General features: G+C 44.5%; 1 protein-coding gene across 2 annotated transcripts in view; it reads right to left on the reverse strand.

The window, feature by feature from the left end:
- Positions 1-17,070, reverse strand: part of LOC126284379 (vanin-like protein 3) — a 163,434-nt gene that overhangs the window by 37,647 nt on the left and 108,717 nt on the right. The window lies entirely within an intron of this gene.

Raw genomic sequence — 17,070 nt, forward strand, 5'->3', positions numbered from 1 at the left:
TCCTCTCCATCATCCTTGGTAGTTTGTAATATGACCACGGAATCATCTTCTATATACATACCTATACTGGTGCCCACGCAAATTGCTTTGACGCTCAAACTTCCTGGCGGATTAAAACTGCGTACCCGACCGAGACTCGAACTCGGGACCTTGGCCTTTCGCGGGCAAGTGCTCTACCATCTAAGCTATCGAAGCACGACTCACTCACGCCCGGTCCTCACAGCTTTACTTCTGCCAGTATCTCGTCTCCTACCTTCCAAACTTTACAGAAGCTCTCCTGCGAACCCTGCAGAACTAGCACTCCTGAAAGAAAGGATACTGCGGAGACATGGCTTAGCCACAGCCTGGGGGATGTTTCCAGAATGAGATTTTCACTCTGCAGCGGCGTGTGCGCTGATATGAAACTTCCTGGCAGATTAAAACAGTTTTAACCTGCCAGGAAGTTTCATGTCAGCGCACACTCCGCTGCAGAGTGAAAATCTCATTCTGCTTTGACGCTCTTTAGCGTCGCTGGGTGACGTTTCGGACGTGGGTTCCTATCCAAAATATTATGTAGTAATTCCCTTCTACATGTCCTAGCAGTTTGTAACGGGAACTTCCGAAAAGCCTGCCTACAGTGCTTCTAACATTGAAACTTGACTTGTTGTGTTAAAAGTTTAAAGTAAGATTATACCTCATAATAAGTAAATTACAACAGCATTTTATATTTCTACATTTGATCAATAACTGCATGAAATTCTGATAATCAAATTTTTGTTGCCCTCCTGGAATCCGTTAGACAGGCAACCTGCAAGTGGTTCTGGGTTTCAGGACAGCGGTTTAGTAATATAGTGTTAATGAGTCAGGATTGGCCGACTGTAAAAGACCTCGGACTGTCAGACCATCTCTGTCAAATAACAACAGTAAAGTCAGGCATTGTAAAGATTTGTTCAGAACACTGGGGATTTCAAGTGCTCCATGTGAATACATTTACCAGTCAGTTATACACATCAAAAATAACATTCTTAATCACTGTACAAACAGCCCTGTCCATGGCCATGCAACAAGAGATAGACTCAACTTACATTTACCAAGAAAAAATGAACATAAAACTCAAAACAGCATTTTCTGCCGAGGAATAAAACTGTACAATAAATTACCAAAAGAGACTAAAGAAATTGTCAAAATACACTATTTTAAAGAGGCAGCTAAGAAGTTCCTGTAATGCAATACATTTTATACATTGAAGGATTACTTAGCTGAAACAGAATAGGGGTTTGATAAAAAATGTTACACAAATAAATACTAATAATGATTATAAAATATCCAGCATTCCACAAAACACCTTCACTTTGTTTCTTTTCCTTCTTTTTTTTCCTTTCTAGAAATACTTACCCCCAAGCTATGCATAGCACAATACTAACACCCCTTTCTCTTTCTGAGCTCAACATCTCACTCATTATGGGGGGATGCTGACTCAGTTTTTCAGGATAGCAAATGGGAAGTTGCGGTACAGAAAATGGCCCAGAGATCACCAGTGTGTGTATATATACACTCCTGGAAATGGAAAAAAGAACACATTGACACCGGTGTGTCAGACCCACCATACTTGCTCCGGACACTGCGAGAGGGCTGTACAAGCAATGATCACACGCACGGCACAGCGGACACACCAGGAACCGCGGTGTTGGCCGTCGAATGGCGCTAGCTGCGCAGCATTTGTGCACCGCCGCCGTCAGTGTCAGCAAGTTTGCCATGGCATACGGAGCTCCATCGCAGTCTTTAACACTGGTAGCATGCCGCGACAGCGTGGACGTGAACCGTATGTGCAGTTGACGGACTTTGAGCGAGGGCGTATAGTGGGCATGCGGGAGGCCGGGTGGACGTACCGCCGAATTGCTCAACACGTGGGGCGTGAGGTCTCCACAGTACATCGATGTTGTCGCCAGTGGTCGGTGGAAGGTGCACGTGCCCGTCGACCTGGGACCGGACCGCAGCGACGCACGGATGCACGCCAAGACCGTAGGATCCTACGCACTACCGTAGGGGACCGCACCGCCAATTCCCAGCAAATTAGGGACACTGTTGCTCCTGGGGTATCGGCGAGGACCATTCGCAACCGTCTCCATGAAGCTGGGCTACGGTCCCGCACACCGTTAGGCCGTCTTCCGCTCACGCCCCAACATCGTGCAGGCCGCCTCCAGTGGTGTCGCGACAGGCGTGAATGGAGGGACGAATGGAGACGTGTCGTCTTCAGCGATGAGAGTCGCTTCTGTCTTGGTGCCAATGATGGTCGTATGCGTGTTTGGCGCCGTGCAGGTGAGCGCCACAATCAGGACTGCATACGACCGAGGCACACAGGGCCAACACCCGGCATCATGGTGTGGGGAGCGATCTCCTACACTGGCCGTACACCTCTGGTGATCGTCGAGGGGACACTGAATAGTGCACGGTGCATCCAAACCGTCATCGAACGCATCGTTCTACCATTCCTAGACCGGCAAGGGACCTTGCTGTTCCAACAGGACAATGCACGTCCGCATGTATCCCGTGCCACCCAACGTGCTCTAGAAGGTGTAAGTCAACTACCCTGGCCAGCAAGATCTCCGGATCTGTCCCCCATTGAGCATGTTTGTGACTGGATGAAGCGTCGTCTCACGCGGTCTGCACGTCCAGCACGAACGCTGGTCCAACTGAGGCGCCAGGTGGAAATGGCATGTCAAGCCGTTCCACAGGACTACATGCAGCATCTCTACGATCGTCTCCATGGGAGAATAGCAGCCTGCATTGCTGCGAAAGGTGGATATACACTGTACTAGTGCCGACATTGTGCATGCTCTGTTGCCTGTGTCTATGTGCCTGTGGTTCTGTCAGTGTGATCATGTGATGTATCTGACCCCAGGAATGTGTCAATAAAGTTTCCCCTTCTTGGGACAATGAATTCACGGTGTTCTTATTTCAATTTCCAGGAGTATATATATATATATATATATATATATATATATATATATATATATATATATATATATATATATATATGTGTGTGTGTCTGTATATACTGTATATATATGTGTGTGTGTGTGCGCTGAGTGAAGTGATATGAAACAATGTGTGTATAGTGTGTGCAGTCTGATAGTGAGATATGAGTGAACAATGTGGCATTACATTATTTAATAAGTTATTTATAAAAAGTATTGTATACCCGGAGTAAATCTAATGATTAACTAGAAGTCTGTAAATGTATGTGTATACAAATTAGCTTGTTTTAAATTGATTTAAATTTGTAAATGCTTTGACGTATCCTATATCCTTTGAAAAAGAGATCTACGGCTGAATAAAGCTACTGCTGCTGCTGCTGCTGCTGCTGCTGCTGCTACTACTACTACTACTACTACTACAACTACTACTACTAGGAGGAGAAAGCAGTAGGCACCCGTTGAGGTGAAGAATAAAACATAGTTTAAACTGTATGAAGTTTTAATGTCGTAAAAATGGCAGGGCTGGAGAAGCCGCCGAGACTGAATGGGCAGCCGCCCAAGAGAGCAGGTGAGGAGGGCGTCTGGTCGGTTTGGAAGCTGCCAGCAGAAGAGACCGAAAGGTGCGTCCGCTCCCCCCTCTTGACCACCCCCAAGCCTCGCTATTGGTCGGTCAGATCGTAAGACGCGCAGTTCGATAGCGTTACCTCGTCAGCAACACGTGAGTTTAACTGCTGATGGTTCAACACGTGAGTTTCAGGGTGGTTTTATCCGGTTTTGGGCAAGGTGACACACGCGGCAACTTACCACCCGCCAGAAGATATCGACGAACATCAATTACAAAAATAAAAATAAAATTTTCAGTACTAATAAATCCATTCAGTATCGGCCACCACTGTACAATAGATTGTATCTGAATTAGAATACATAATGTACTTTTATGTGTTGCCGTTACGAAATAAATTAATGTGGAAGTGAGGCAACGTCAGGTGCAACACACACTGTAGCCGTGGCTCGTTAGGTAGCTAGCAGACAGCGGAGGCGCCCCAGATGGTGCCAGTTGCCCGAGCAGTGCCCCGCTAACTCGGTGCGTTACTTTCGGCGGAGTAGCGGCACCGCAGTTAGAGGGCGACGGCAGAGGGGAGGGTGCGCAAACTCAGGGCTTTGAGCGACTGATTAGCGTCTAATTGCCTGCGAGTCGGAGTCGGCCAGTTAGCGGCGGAAACGCCGCGCCGTGCCAACCGCTCTCGCGCTGCATACCACTGCGGGCGACCGAGGCGCAGCCACCGACAAATGGCTGCTCCTTGGCGGCTTTCGCTGCTTCACCTCGGCTTTGCCGATCGCAAAAAGCCCATCTAGGAACCACGTCACAGTTTCGATTTCTTATCATCTGCCCTCTTCTTTTTCTCCAATAATTCATACACTAGCTTGCAAAACGTGACTTTCGCCCGACGACTCACTGGCAAGTAACACAGTTCGATGAAACTCGGACCGTAGATAGAAAGAACTGCTAAGAAATAACTACCTAAACCTAGCTAACCTACGGACATCACACACATCCATGCCCGAGGCAGGATTCGAACCTGCGACCATAGCGGTCGCGCGGTTCCAGACTGAATGTGACAGTACAACTTCATTAGTTTTCTACCTACCCAATCAGTGAACTTGTCTGTTGCTATGTATGTGGAGCTTTTCTTTTAAAGCAGATACCGTTTACACTGTGGAACCATAATTTGGTCTAAGAAATTCCTTTCTAATTGTATCAGTTGTTTAGTGGGCTCCTAGAGATGTAGTTTGTGAGGCATACAATAATTCAGGAACAAAGCTGCCTTTTGCATTATGGGTTATCATTCTTTCATCACAATTACTCCATGTTATTCTGTGCGCTTTCTTAAGTTTGCTGGCTCTTTCTAAATTGGATTTACTGTCTGGTCCAGATGACTTCTTCGAGATAAAAGAAGACGCATAAGAATTTATCACACACTCCGTGTGTAGCGGAGTTTTTATGATACTTAGATCTAAGTTTTCCATCAAATGAGTCTCCTCATACAATATTTTTGACTCTGTCTTGTGTAATTTCTATATGGCTCACTTGATTTCTTCATTAGTCATAGTGAAGGTAGGTAGATCATCAGCGAGAGTTTGGCACTCCATTTTGATTCTCTCTTCTGAGGTCTCGATATTTGTACCGTTTTCTTCATTCTCTGATAACTTTGTCTAACAGTATGTTAAAAAGATGCAGCAAGAGGCCACTTCCTTATTGAGCTCCTTCTCTTTCCTCTTGTTTTTGCTGTTTTATATAGTTTGTTGTATTTCGTTGTTGATTCTTAATTTTCAGAGCTCTATGATTCTTATTAGACTTAAATTTTTCCTTAAAATTCTTTTCTATAATGTTTCTGATTTGTCCAGTTTGTAATTCAGTGCCAGGCATTCACTTGCGTAGAGGTATTCTGATTTCACTACCATCCTGTAATGCATTGCTTTTACTGCTCTTGATATGCCCCTCCCATTGTTAATATTTTTTGTTGCTGCTGTTTTCAGTGTCATGTTGAAATGCATTGATTTTGCACTTCTTGATATGCCCTTTTCATTGTTAATAGTTTTTGTTACCACATATGTCTCTTTATTTTGCGCATCCTTTCAATTTTGGACATTTCGCTAGCCCATTTTCTTGAATTAAAGGTTGATTCAAATGAAGCGCAATAAGACTCCTAAAAGCTTTACTATCGACTTGTCAGTGGTCACTTCTTGTAACACGAGGATTACTCCTGCTAAGGCTTACCAGCCAGCTGTTGCATCACAGCAAAGGAAGCTGTGTAAGTGGAAAGACGGCCACTTCGTTATTGAAACAGCAGTCTTTGATACATTAGTACTTTCCGGAAACACCACTACTCTCAGTCTACTGAAGTGCTCAACAACGTGTTGGTGAACAGTCCTATATGGCTTGTGACAGCATAGTGATAAATATAAATTCAGCAGATCCCTCGGAAGTCCAGTGATGGACAAACTGAGATCAGCAGTACCATACTGAACAACGTCATCGGTACGCAGTGCTCAAACGATAACCCTAATGTGCACCAACGTTTTCCGCATGTCGCAGCTCACAGATATTAGTGTAGGTATTGGGAAACTTCAGTCGGAAGCTCTAAGCGTGGAAAAGAGCTCGCCTCATCTGATAGACAGCGGTACAAATGGTTAAAATGGCTCTGAGCACTATGGGACTCAACTTCTGAGGTCATTAGTCCCGTAGAACTTAGAACTAGTTAAACCTAACTAACCTAAGGACATCACACACATCCATGCCCGAGGCAGGATGCGAACCTGCGACCGCAGCGGTCTCGCGGTTCCAGACTGCAGCACCCAGAACCGCACTGCCACTTCGGCCGGCCACAGCAGTACACGTTTGTCCATGCCGATGAGAGGACTACAGCACTTCCAAACCGAAGCTCACCGGCAAATTATTAGACATCTAGTGTTTACTTTGGAGCGCTGTAGATGGTGTATGAGTGGTTCCAGGCGGTCATGTGATCCTCCTCCGCCGACGGATGTCACGCCAGTGAGTATGTGTCAGTGGGTTGTATGGAGTAGGGGAAATAAGATGGATCGACGTGATGACGTCACATAATGTCAGAAAGGTGTCGTCGTGTTTGTACGTGCGCAGTGAGGAAGTTGTCGGATTTGTTGGCATATAAATCCGGATTATCCACCGTGTCTCGAAGGAATAGTGTACCACTCGCACGTCACGTAAAACAGCGTAAAAACACTGGTTGTAAGGAGCACTCAACCCACAGGGTTGTCACTACTTATCAGTGACAACAATGACCGGGAGAGCGGTGAGATGACCACACGCCCCGCCATACCCCATCCCATGACGTCATTGGCAGAGGGTGACATGACGGTCGGTCGTCTCCGAGTGACCCGTCTAGAAGCAGAACGAGGAACTTTGCCTCTGGTTTACTGCAGTAGAACGGAAGATTAAGCTTGTTATCATAATCTCTTTCATATCAGCCTTCAAACTGCTGTTCTTCTATACTACGAGTTATTACGCAGCAACACCAGTACGGTAAAAAGAAAGCACCAGGAAGTGGAGAATTTTGTGCGTGGGGCACTGCCGGTGACGTCACAGCAGCCTCCGCGGCAGACCGTGGCTAATAGCACTCCCCTCTCGTAGGCGAGTTTCCTAAACACTTTATGGACTACGGGCGTCACACTAACACTATTTCCGGTCCTCCTCCGCCAGTCTGAAGTCAATTACACCCGCTATTCTTGGCTTCTAAAGAGGTTGCCTGGAACGAAAATACGCAGGCAGTCATCCTGCGGCTTCCGTCAGTTTCACGGCACAAAACCAGACCATAAAGCTTCAGTCAGGAGAAATTCAATAGGAGGACACAAACAAGAAGAATTTTACGGACGTGTCCGCTGAATTAAATTGGTAATGTATGCACACTATTTGATCAAAAGTATTCGGGCATAGATATGTAATGCGGAACTGACCACTAGGTGTAAAAGAGAGGTGGACCAGCCAATGTGAAAGAAGGGGGTTCAAATGTCTCTGAGCACTATGGGGCTTAACTGCTGAGGTCATCAGTCCCCTAGAACTTAGAACTACTTAAACCTAACTAACCTAAGGACATCACACACATCCGTGCCAGAGGCAGGATTCGAACCTGCGACCGTAGCGGTTGCGCGGTTCCAGACTGTAGCGCCTAGAACCTCTCGGCCATTCCAGCCGGCTAAAAGGAGGGTGGGAATGTTACGTTGCCACTAGAGGGTAACAGCAGAAGAACGGTCAGAAGAGTTCGTTAATTTCGAACATGGGTTCCTCAATGGATGCCACCTGAGTAACAAATCCATTAGCGAAACTTTAACCCCTGTAAAGTAGTCCTGGTCGACTGGTGGCGATGTGATTGCGAAGTGGAATCGCGAAAGAACAATCAAAGCTAATCGAAGACCTGGTACGCTTTATGTACCGACTGACACGAACTGTCGGGCATCACGGAAGTGGCTGTGAAAAATAACTTGAACTCAGTGGAAGGACTCACTCCTGAATATTAGACTCCCGCCAGCAGTCCAGCTGTCACAGTGACTGCTCAATGTTGGAGCAGCTACACACATTTCTGTAAATGTCAAGCGACGCTTCAGGTGATGTAAAGACAGATATCACTAGACTGGAAACGAATGATTTGGGGTGATGAATCTCCCTTTATTGTGTGGCAATCCCATGGAAAGGTTTGAGTTTGGCGGATGCCATATGCGTAGCGCCAGCAGCGAGGTTAGGGGGGAGATGGTGTTACGGTATGGAGGTGTACTTCGTGGTTAGTCGTCTTCTTGGGCTTAAGAAAATGCAAACGCTAAATGTGGAAGGATATGAATACATTTTGTAGTGTTGTTAACCGTGTACAGTAGAGGAACAGTTCGGAGACGATATCACTTGAATAAAGATAACAATACCAGTAGCTGTATTTGAATCCAACGTCGTTTGTATTTTATAACACTTGCTACCAGTTTCTTCCAAATCGCGTCATCTTCAGGTCCCAAACATAACCTGCCTCCCGCAATGATTTTCACGTGCAATGAGCGGAATGGTCAGACTGTGCTGAGCTTGTTATCGCCAGGGAAGATACGGAATCCACTTAATTTTGTCCTGTTGTCCATTCTGTAGAATGAGATTTTCACTCTGCAGCCGAGTGTGCGCTGATATGAAACTTCCTGGCAGATTAAAACTGTGTGCCGTACTCAGACTCCAACTCGGGACCTGTTGCCGTTCGCTGGCAAGTGCTCTACCATCTGACCTACCCAAGCACGACTCACACCCCGTTCTCACAGCTTCACTTCTCCCAGTACCTTGTCTCATACTTTTCAAACTTTGCAGAAGCTCTTCTGCGAAAGGCAACAGGTCCCGAGTTCGAGTCTCGGTCCGCCACACAGTTTTAATCTGCCGGGAAGTTTCGTATCAGCGCACACTCCGCTGCAGAGTGAAAATCTCATCTGGAAACATCCCCTAGGCTGTGGCTAAGCCATGTCTCCGCAATATCCTTTCTTTAAGGAGTTCTAGTTCTGCAAGGCTCGCAGGAGAGTTTCTGTAAGTTTGGAAAGTAAGAGACGAGGTCCTGGCAGAAATGAAGCTGTGGGGACGGGGCGTGAGTTGTTCTTGGGTAGCTCAGATGGTAGGTTACGATTCTGTACATTGCACATGAAAACAGTTGTGGATGGCAGTTTATACTTGCAGCCTGGAGATGACACCATTTGGTGTCGAAACTGGTAACAGGTGTTAAAAAGTATAAACGACGTTGGGTTCAAATACAGCTGCTAGTTTTGTTAACATTATTCAAGTACTTCGTGTCCGGCTGCAGTCCCACTTTTCTTGATCGGCTACCAGAGATATAACTGCATCAGTCTGACAAGGTATCCTTTTGTACAACAGTATTTCTGAGGCAAAGAGGTTCGTGAACAATAACATTCCTGAAATGGATTAGTCCACCCAGAGTGACGATCTGAACCCAATGGAAGACCTTTGGGATGAGTTAGGATGTGGGTCCCCAGCGCCCAACTTGACTACCTTCTCTGGTTTAAGTTTTTGAGGAAGAATGCACTGCTACTCCTCTCCAAACATTCAGACACTTCCTTATAAATGGAGGGGAACTTAAGCCATCACAAAGGTGAAGTGCGGACACACCCCTTATTAATGTCCACTGAACTTTTGATCAGGTAGCGTATATCTAAAGGTGTTCATAAGTGCAGTCTTTACTGAAGCTGGGAGGGTGGCTTGCGATTCGCAAACACCCTTATGCAATGAATGCCAAATAATTGACTCCCAGTGCCACAGATCTGTACACAGAGCACAATTTGCAACATAGAAACGTACCAGAAAAAAATGTCGCGGATACTGCCGGTATGAACCCTTCGTTACAACAGACATCACCGAATCAGGGTGTCACTGGCTCCTCACACCAAGAACCAAAAGCGCCGCTTCGTTACTTGTACAGACTGTGCACTACACAATAGATAGCAAATCGGACTTATACATAGACTACCTTGTAAATTTTAAGCACAGAATATTACAAACTAAAACAAAATCCCAAATACAGAAAATTGGTACAGAGCTGCCTCGATACAACAGGCAGACCTTAAAAGTTTTCTGGACCTGTACCAGGTGAACGGAGAACGGGAGAGATAAAGAGAAACAAGAGCTGCATCGTGCCAACCGAATGGACATGAATCATCAAATGAATGCATTTAAAGAGGGTTTTATCTTTTTTAGCACGTCAATAAATCACCTCACCTTCTGGTAAAGACCTTTGCTTTGGGAAACTGGAAAAAATGTGAGGCTTCTTTTTGTTAAGTTTTCAAAAAGTGTACTTTGGTTTATTTAGTTTGGAATGGGTTTTTAGTTTTGTTCTCAAAATATAATTCTGTTTCCAACATTGTTTTAACTTCGGGAAAGACTTTGTGGGTGCAATGTTTTTTCTTCTGTACAAGTTAGATTTGGGTAATAATCTAGAGATTGAAGAAGATTTCAAGAAAAGTTCTAGCACTTCTAGCAGAATTAATTTTCAAGATAAATTTTATTCACTTAGAAAAATATGTTTCGCAGAAGACTCATGTTATTAAATTGTAGGGAAGCTAAACTGGAGAAGGTCAAATTAAAAGAAATTAAATGGATTATTCGGTAAGAGTGTGTGCAAGATTCCGTTCCTGCTGTCGAACACAGCTTTAACGCGTCAGGAAATTTCGAAACGGTCCTCAATTCGCTGCCAAGTGAAAAATTCAATCTTGAATATAAAATGAGTTCAGCAGATTTTATGAGGAGTCTCCCATTGTCTGTAACACATCTACATTGTCGGCAAAATACACTAAAAAGAAAGAAGATACATCAAGAAAGAATTATCAAAGTGGGATGAAAATCGATAGACAAACAAATGTTTACAGTTTCAGAAAACTGGATGATTCATTCAAGAGAAAGATATTCACAAGTTGAGCAAGTCAGTAACGTGTTGTCAACCTCTGGCCTGTATGCAAACAATTATTTAGTTTGGCATTGTCAGATGTTCCCCTGCGGGACATCGTGTCAAAGTCTGTCTAGCAGGTACGTTAGATAGTCAAGATACAGAACTGGTTGGAGAGCCCAACCCATGAGGCAAAAAAACGTTCTCAACTGGGGAGAGATTCGGCGACGTTGCTGGCCAAGCTAGGGTTTTGCAGTCACAAAAGACAAGCAGAAACTCTCGTTCTGATTGCAGAGGATGCAAGTTGGAATGTCTGTTTTAAGGTGAATGAATCATTTTTCGGGTCAGTTATAGCGCGCCCAGCAATTGTACAGTTCATCACCTGCTTGCTGAATGCACATTTACAAACTTTCTGTCTAATTATGTCAGTTCATTTTAACAAATAAATGTGGGTAAACATTTTTAAATCATACTATGTTACTGCCAGATAACATTTGAAGATAATGTATAATAAAACATTATTTTAGCATTTTTAGCACTAACAGATTATATTCGTCTTGATTTTCGAACCGTTATAATCTAAGGAACACAATCAACATTACTCAATACAGTAACAGTACTTGTCGGGGTTAACTTTTATTATCTCCATTCGCACCACGTGGAGAGACCGTTGTTTACGAATGAAACGTCATTCCGCAGGAAATGCACATAAACGTTTTGGACTACTACTAAATTAATTCAGTGACAACAATTAACCTGACCAAGTGATCAAAATTTTCTTACTTTGGCTTTGAGTAATGGACGTGGTAAGGTGTGCACTGTTCCAGATTTTTTTTCATCGCCCTAATTACCGGTAAGCAGAGATGACAGTTGCCGGTTGCTGGGAGCGAAGACAAGTGCTAACTGTCTCGAAATAAGTTATCAGTTTAAAAAGAATACTTCGTGGCATTATAAACGTGTAACATTTGTATCTGGACGGAACAAAATTTCGCTAGGTGAGTCTGTGCCACAGAGTTGTTGTTGTTGTAGTCTTCAGTTCTAGTTTGATGCAGCTCTCCATGCTACTCTATCCTGTAGAAGCTGCTTCATCTCCCAGTACGTACTGCAGCCTACATTCTTCTGAATCTGCTTAGTGTATTCATCTCTTGGTCTCCCTCTAAGATTTTTACCCTCCACGCTGCCCTCCAATACTAAATTGGTGATCCCTTGATGCTTCAGAACATGCCCTACCAACCGATCTCTTCTTCTAGTCAAGTTGTGCCAAAAACTTCTCCCCAATTCTATTCAATACCTCCTCATTAGTTATGTGATCTACCCATCTTATCTTCAGCATTCTTCTGTAGCACCACATTTCAAAAGCTTCTGTTCTCTTCTTGTCCAAACTATTTACCGTCCATGTTTCACTTCCATACATGGCTACACTCCATACAGATACTTTCGGAAACGGCTTCCTGACACTTAAATCTATACTCGATGTTAACAAATTCCTCTTCTTCAGAAACATTTTCCTTGCCATTGCCAGTCTACATTTTCTATCCTCTCTACCTCGACCATCATCAGTTGTTTTTTTCCCCAAATAGCAAAACTCCTTTATTACTTTAAGTGTCTCATTTCCTAATCTAATTCTCTCAGCATCACCCGAGTTAACTCGACTACATTCCATTATCCTCGTTTTGCTTTTGTTGATGTTCATTTTATATCTTTCTTTCAAGACACTGTCCATTCCGTTGAACTGCTCTTCCAAGTCCTTTGCTGTCTCTGACAGAATTACAAAGTCATCGGTGAACCTCAAAGTTTTCATTTCTTCTCCATGGATTTTAATACCTACTCCGAATTTTTCTTTTCTTTCCTTTACTACTTGCTCAATATGCAGATTGAATAACTTCGGGGAGAGGCTATACCCCTGTCTCACTCCCTTCCCAACCTCTGCTTCTCTTTCATGTCCCTCGACTCTTATAACTACCATCTGGTTTCTGTACAAATTGTAAATAGCCTTTCGCTCCCTGTATTTTACCCCTGCCTCCTTCAGAATTTGAAAGAGAGTATTTCAGTCAACATTGTCAAAAGCTTTCTTTAAGTCTACAAATGCTAGAATTGTAGGATTGCCTTTTCTTAATCTAGCTTCTAAGATAAGCCGTAGGGTCAGTATTGCCTCACGTGTTCCAATATTTCTACGGAATCCAAACTGATCTTCCCCGAGTTCGGCTTCTATCAGTTTTTCCATTCGTCTGTGAAGAAACTGATAGTTCGGTAATTTGCACATCTGTCAAAACCTACTATCTCTGGGAATGGAATTATTATATTCTTCTTGAAGTCTGCGGGTATTTTGCCTGTCTCATGCATCTTGCTCAGCAGATGGTAGAGTTTTGTCAGGACTGGCTCTCCCAAGGCCGTCAGTAGTTCCAAAGGAATGTTGTCTACTCCGGGGGCCTTGTTTCGACTTAGGTCTTTCAGTGCTCTGTCAAACTCTTCACGCAGTATCATATCACTCATTTCATCTTCATCTACATCCTCTTCCATTTCCATAATATTTCCGTCAAGTACATCGCCCTTGTATAGACCCTCTATATATTCCTTCCACCTTTCTGCTTTTCCTTCTTTGCTTAGAATTGGGTTTCCATCTGAGCTCTTGATATTCATACAAGTGGTTCTCTTTTCTCCAAAGATCTCTTTAATATTCCTGTAGGCAGTATCTATCTTACCCCTAGTGAGATAAGCCTCTACATCCTTACATTTGTCCTCTAGCCATCCCTGCTTAGCCATTTTGCACTTCCTGTCGATCTCATTTTTGAGACGCTTGTATTCGTTTTTGCCTGCTTCATTTACTGCATTTTTTATTTTCTCCTTTCATCAATTAAATTCAATATTTCTTCTGTTATCCAAGGATTTCTAATAGCCCTTGTCTTTTTACCTACTTGGTCCTCTGCTGCCTTCACTACTTCATCCCTCAAAGCCACCCATTATTCTTCTACTGTATTTCTTTACCCCCATTCTTGTCAATTGTTCCCTTATGCTCTCCCTGAAACTCTGTACAACCTCTGGTTTAGTCAGTTTATCCAGGTCCCACCTCCTTAAATTGCCACCTTTTTGCAGTTTCTTCAGTTTTAATCTACAGTTCATAACCAATAGATCGTGGTCAGAGTCCACACCCGCCCCTGGAAATGTCTTACAATTTAAAACCTGGTTCCTAAATCACTGTCTTACCATTATATAATTTATCTGAAATCTGTCAGTATCTCTAGGTTCCTTCCATGTATACAACGAGTACAATGGCGAAATATACCGGCTGGGAAAGAGTTATGTACGTTGCGCTCTGAGGCGGTAACTGTAAAACGTAGCTCTGCAACATTTGATGGTTCAAATGGCTCTAAGCACTATGGGACTTAACATCTGAGGTCATCAGTCCCTTGACTTAGGACTGCTTAAACCTAACTAACCTAAGGACATCACACACATCCATGCCCGAGGCAGGATTCGAACCTACGACAGTAGCAGCAGCGCGGTTCCGGACTGAAGCGCCTAGAACCGCTCAGCCACAGAGTCTGGCTTGATGGAAGAGAAAAAAAAAACACTGGTGTATGTAAATACTCAAATAGACCGTCAGTAGCGGGATACTAACAGCGCAGGGTCCGAAAGACTACCACGTGGCACGTGCGCAGTGTGGGTAAACCGCCTCCAGTGACACCAGGGCTAGGGTAGCTCTCAATGTCCACATACACTATCTAATGAAAGGTATCCAGGCACCTCTCTGTAATGCGGAAGTGACTGCTAAGTATTACGTAAAGAGGAGCCGCCAGTATATAAAAGGAGGCGTGGAGTGTAGAAGTGTCACTGACGTCCATCACCACTGTCATTCAGAACAGAATGCAATCATTTAATGACAAAACAGAAAACTCACCACTCCACCTCATTTCACCACTAGGTTAACTATGAAAACCTAAGGAACATAACCACTCGTCATTTCAGAGCACAGAAAACCACACCAAATCTCACACTAAACATAGCACAATAACACACTTGCAAGGACACTTACACATGTTAGTATCCCTTACATTTCTTATCCCCTATCTCAGACAGAAGGCGTTAGTAAATGTCCACCGTACCTTATGTAAATATGGACTTCAAAATGCACTCATGCAAGCAGCTCAGCAGTGTTAGTAGAGAAGCAGTCACTGTACAGTGGATCGGTTAGGAGAACACAGTGACTTAGAAAGTAGACTACTCATTGGATGTCATGTAAATAATGCATCCATCCGGACATTTCAACCATTCTATAACTGCCCACGTCTACAACTATTGCTGATGTGATACGGAAAAGCAGCATCTGTGAGCAACGGTTTGTGGACAACAACATTCCTGAAATGGACTGGCCTTCGCAGAGTCCCAACAATAACCGAATGGAACACCTTTGGCATGAGTCAGAACGTCAGCTTCGCTTTAGACCCCAGCGTCGAACTTCATTACATTCTTTGGTCATGTCTCCACTGACATTCATATACTTCTTTGAAAGTGACCACAGGGAAATTCAAGCTAGGTGAGGGCGCCATAAAGATGACGTGTGGACACAGTCTACACTACTGGCCATTAAAATTGCTACACCAAGAAGAAATACAGATGATAAACGGGTATTCATTGGAAAAAGATATTAAACTAGAACTGTCATGTGATTACATTTTCACGCAATTTGGGTGCATAGATCCTGAGAAATCAGTTCCCAGAACAACCACCTCTGGTCGTAATAACGGCCTTGATACGCCTGGGAATTGAGTCAAACAGATCTTGGATGGCGTGGACAGGTACAGCTGCCCATGCAGCTTCAACACGATACCGCAGTTCATCAAAAGTAGAGACTGATGTATTGTGACGAGCCAGTTGCTCGGCCACCATTGACCAGACGTTTTCAATTGGTGAGAGATCTGGAGAATGTGCTGGTCAGGGCAGCAGTCGAACATTTTCTGTATCCAGGAAGGCCCGCAACATGCGGTCGTGCATTATCCTGCTGAAATGTAGGGTTTCGCAGGGATCGAATGAAGGGTAGAGCCACAGGTCGTAACACATCTGAAATGCAACGTCCACTGTTGAAAGTGCCGTCAATGCGAACAAGAGGTGACCGAGACGTGTAACCAATAGCACCCCATACTACGACGCCGGGTGATAAGTGTGGTGTCACCGCCAGACACCACACTTGCTAGGTGGTAGCCTTTAAATCGGCCGCGGTCCGGTAGTATACGTCGGACCCGCGTGTCGCCACTATCAGTGATTGCAGACCGAGCGCCGCCACACGGCAGGTCTAGTCTAGAGAGACTCCCTAGCACTCCCCCCAGTTGTACAGCCGACTTTGCTAGCAATGGTTCACTGACTGCAGACGCTCTCACTTGCAGAGACGACAGTTTAGAATAGCCTTCAGCTACGTCATTTGCTACGGCCTAGCAAGGCGCCATATTCAGTTACTATTCTGAACAGATAATATTGTGAATCATGTAGTACCGTCAAGAGCGACGTTCATCATTAATGGATTAAAGTTAAGTATCATACTAATTCCGTCCACTTTCTGAATTCTAATTCCTTGCCATGTTCCAGACCTCACGCCAGCCTGCGTGAGCTAAAACGCGTGTATTTCGGCCTCCTCTAGTAACACGGTGTTGGCTCTTCTGCCAACATAACAATACGCCAGTATGGCGATGACGAATGCACGCTTCCAAAGTGCGTTCACCGCGATGTCGCCAAACACGGATGCGACCATCATGATGCTGTAAACAGAACCTGGATTCATCCGAAAAAATGACGTTTTGCCATTCGTGCACCCAGGTTCGACGTTGAGTACACTATCGGAGGCGCTCCTGTCTGTGATGCAGCGTCAAGGGTAACGGCAGCCATGGTCTCCGAGCTGATAGTCCATGCTGCTGCTAACGTCGTCGAACTGTTCGTGCAGATGGTTGTTGTCTTGCAAACGTCCCCATCTGTTGACTCTGGGATCGAGACGTGGCTACACGATCCGTAACAGCCATGTGGATAAGATGCCTGTCATCTCGACTGCTAGTGATACGAGGCCGTTCTGATTCAGCAGGGCGTTCCGTATTACCCTCCTGAACCCACAGATTCCATATTCTGCTAACAGTCATTGGATCTCGACCAACGCGAGCAGCAGTGTCGCGATACAATAAACCGCA

This window comes from Schistocerca gregaria, chromosome 8 (assembly GCF_023897955.1).
Source record: "Schistocerca gregaria isolate iqSchGreg1 chromosome 8, iqSchGreg1.2, whole genome shotgun sequence".
NCBI classification, from domain to species: domain Eukaryota; kingdom Metazoa; phylum Arthropoda; class Insecta; order Orthoptera; family Acrididae; genus Schistocerca; species Schistocerca gregaria.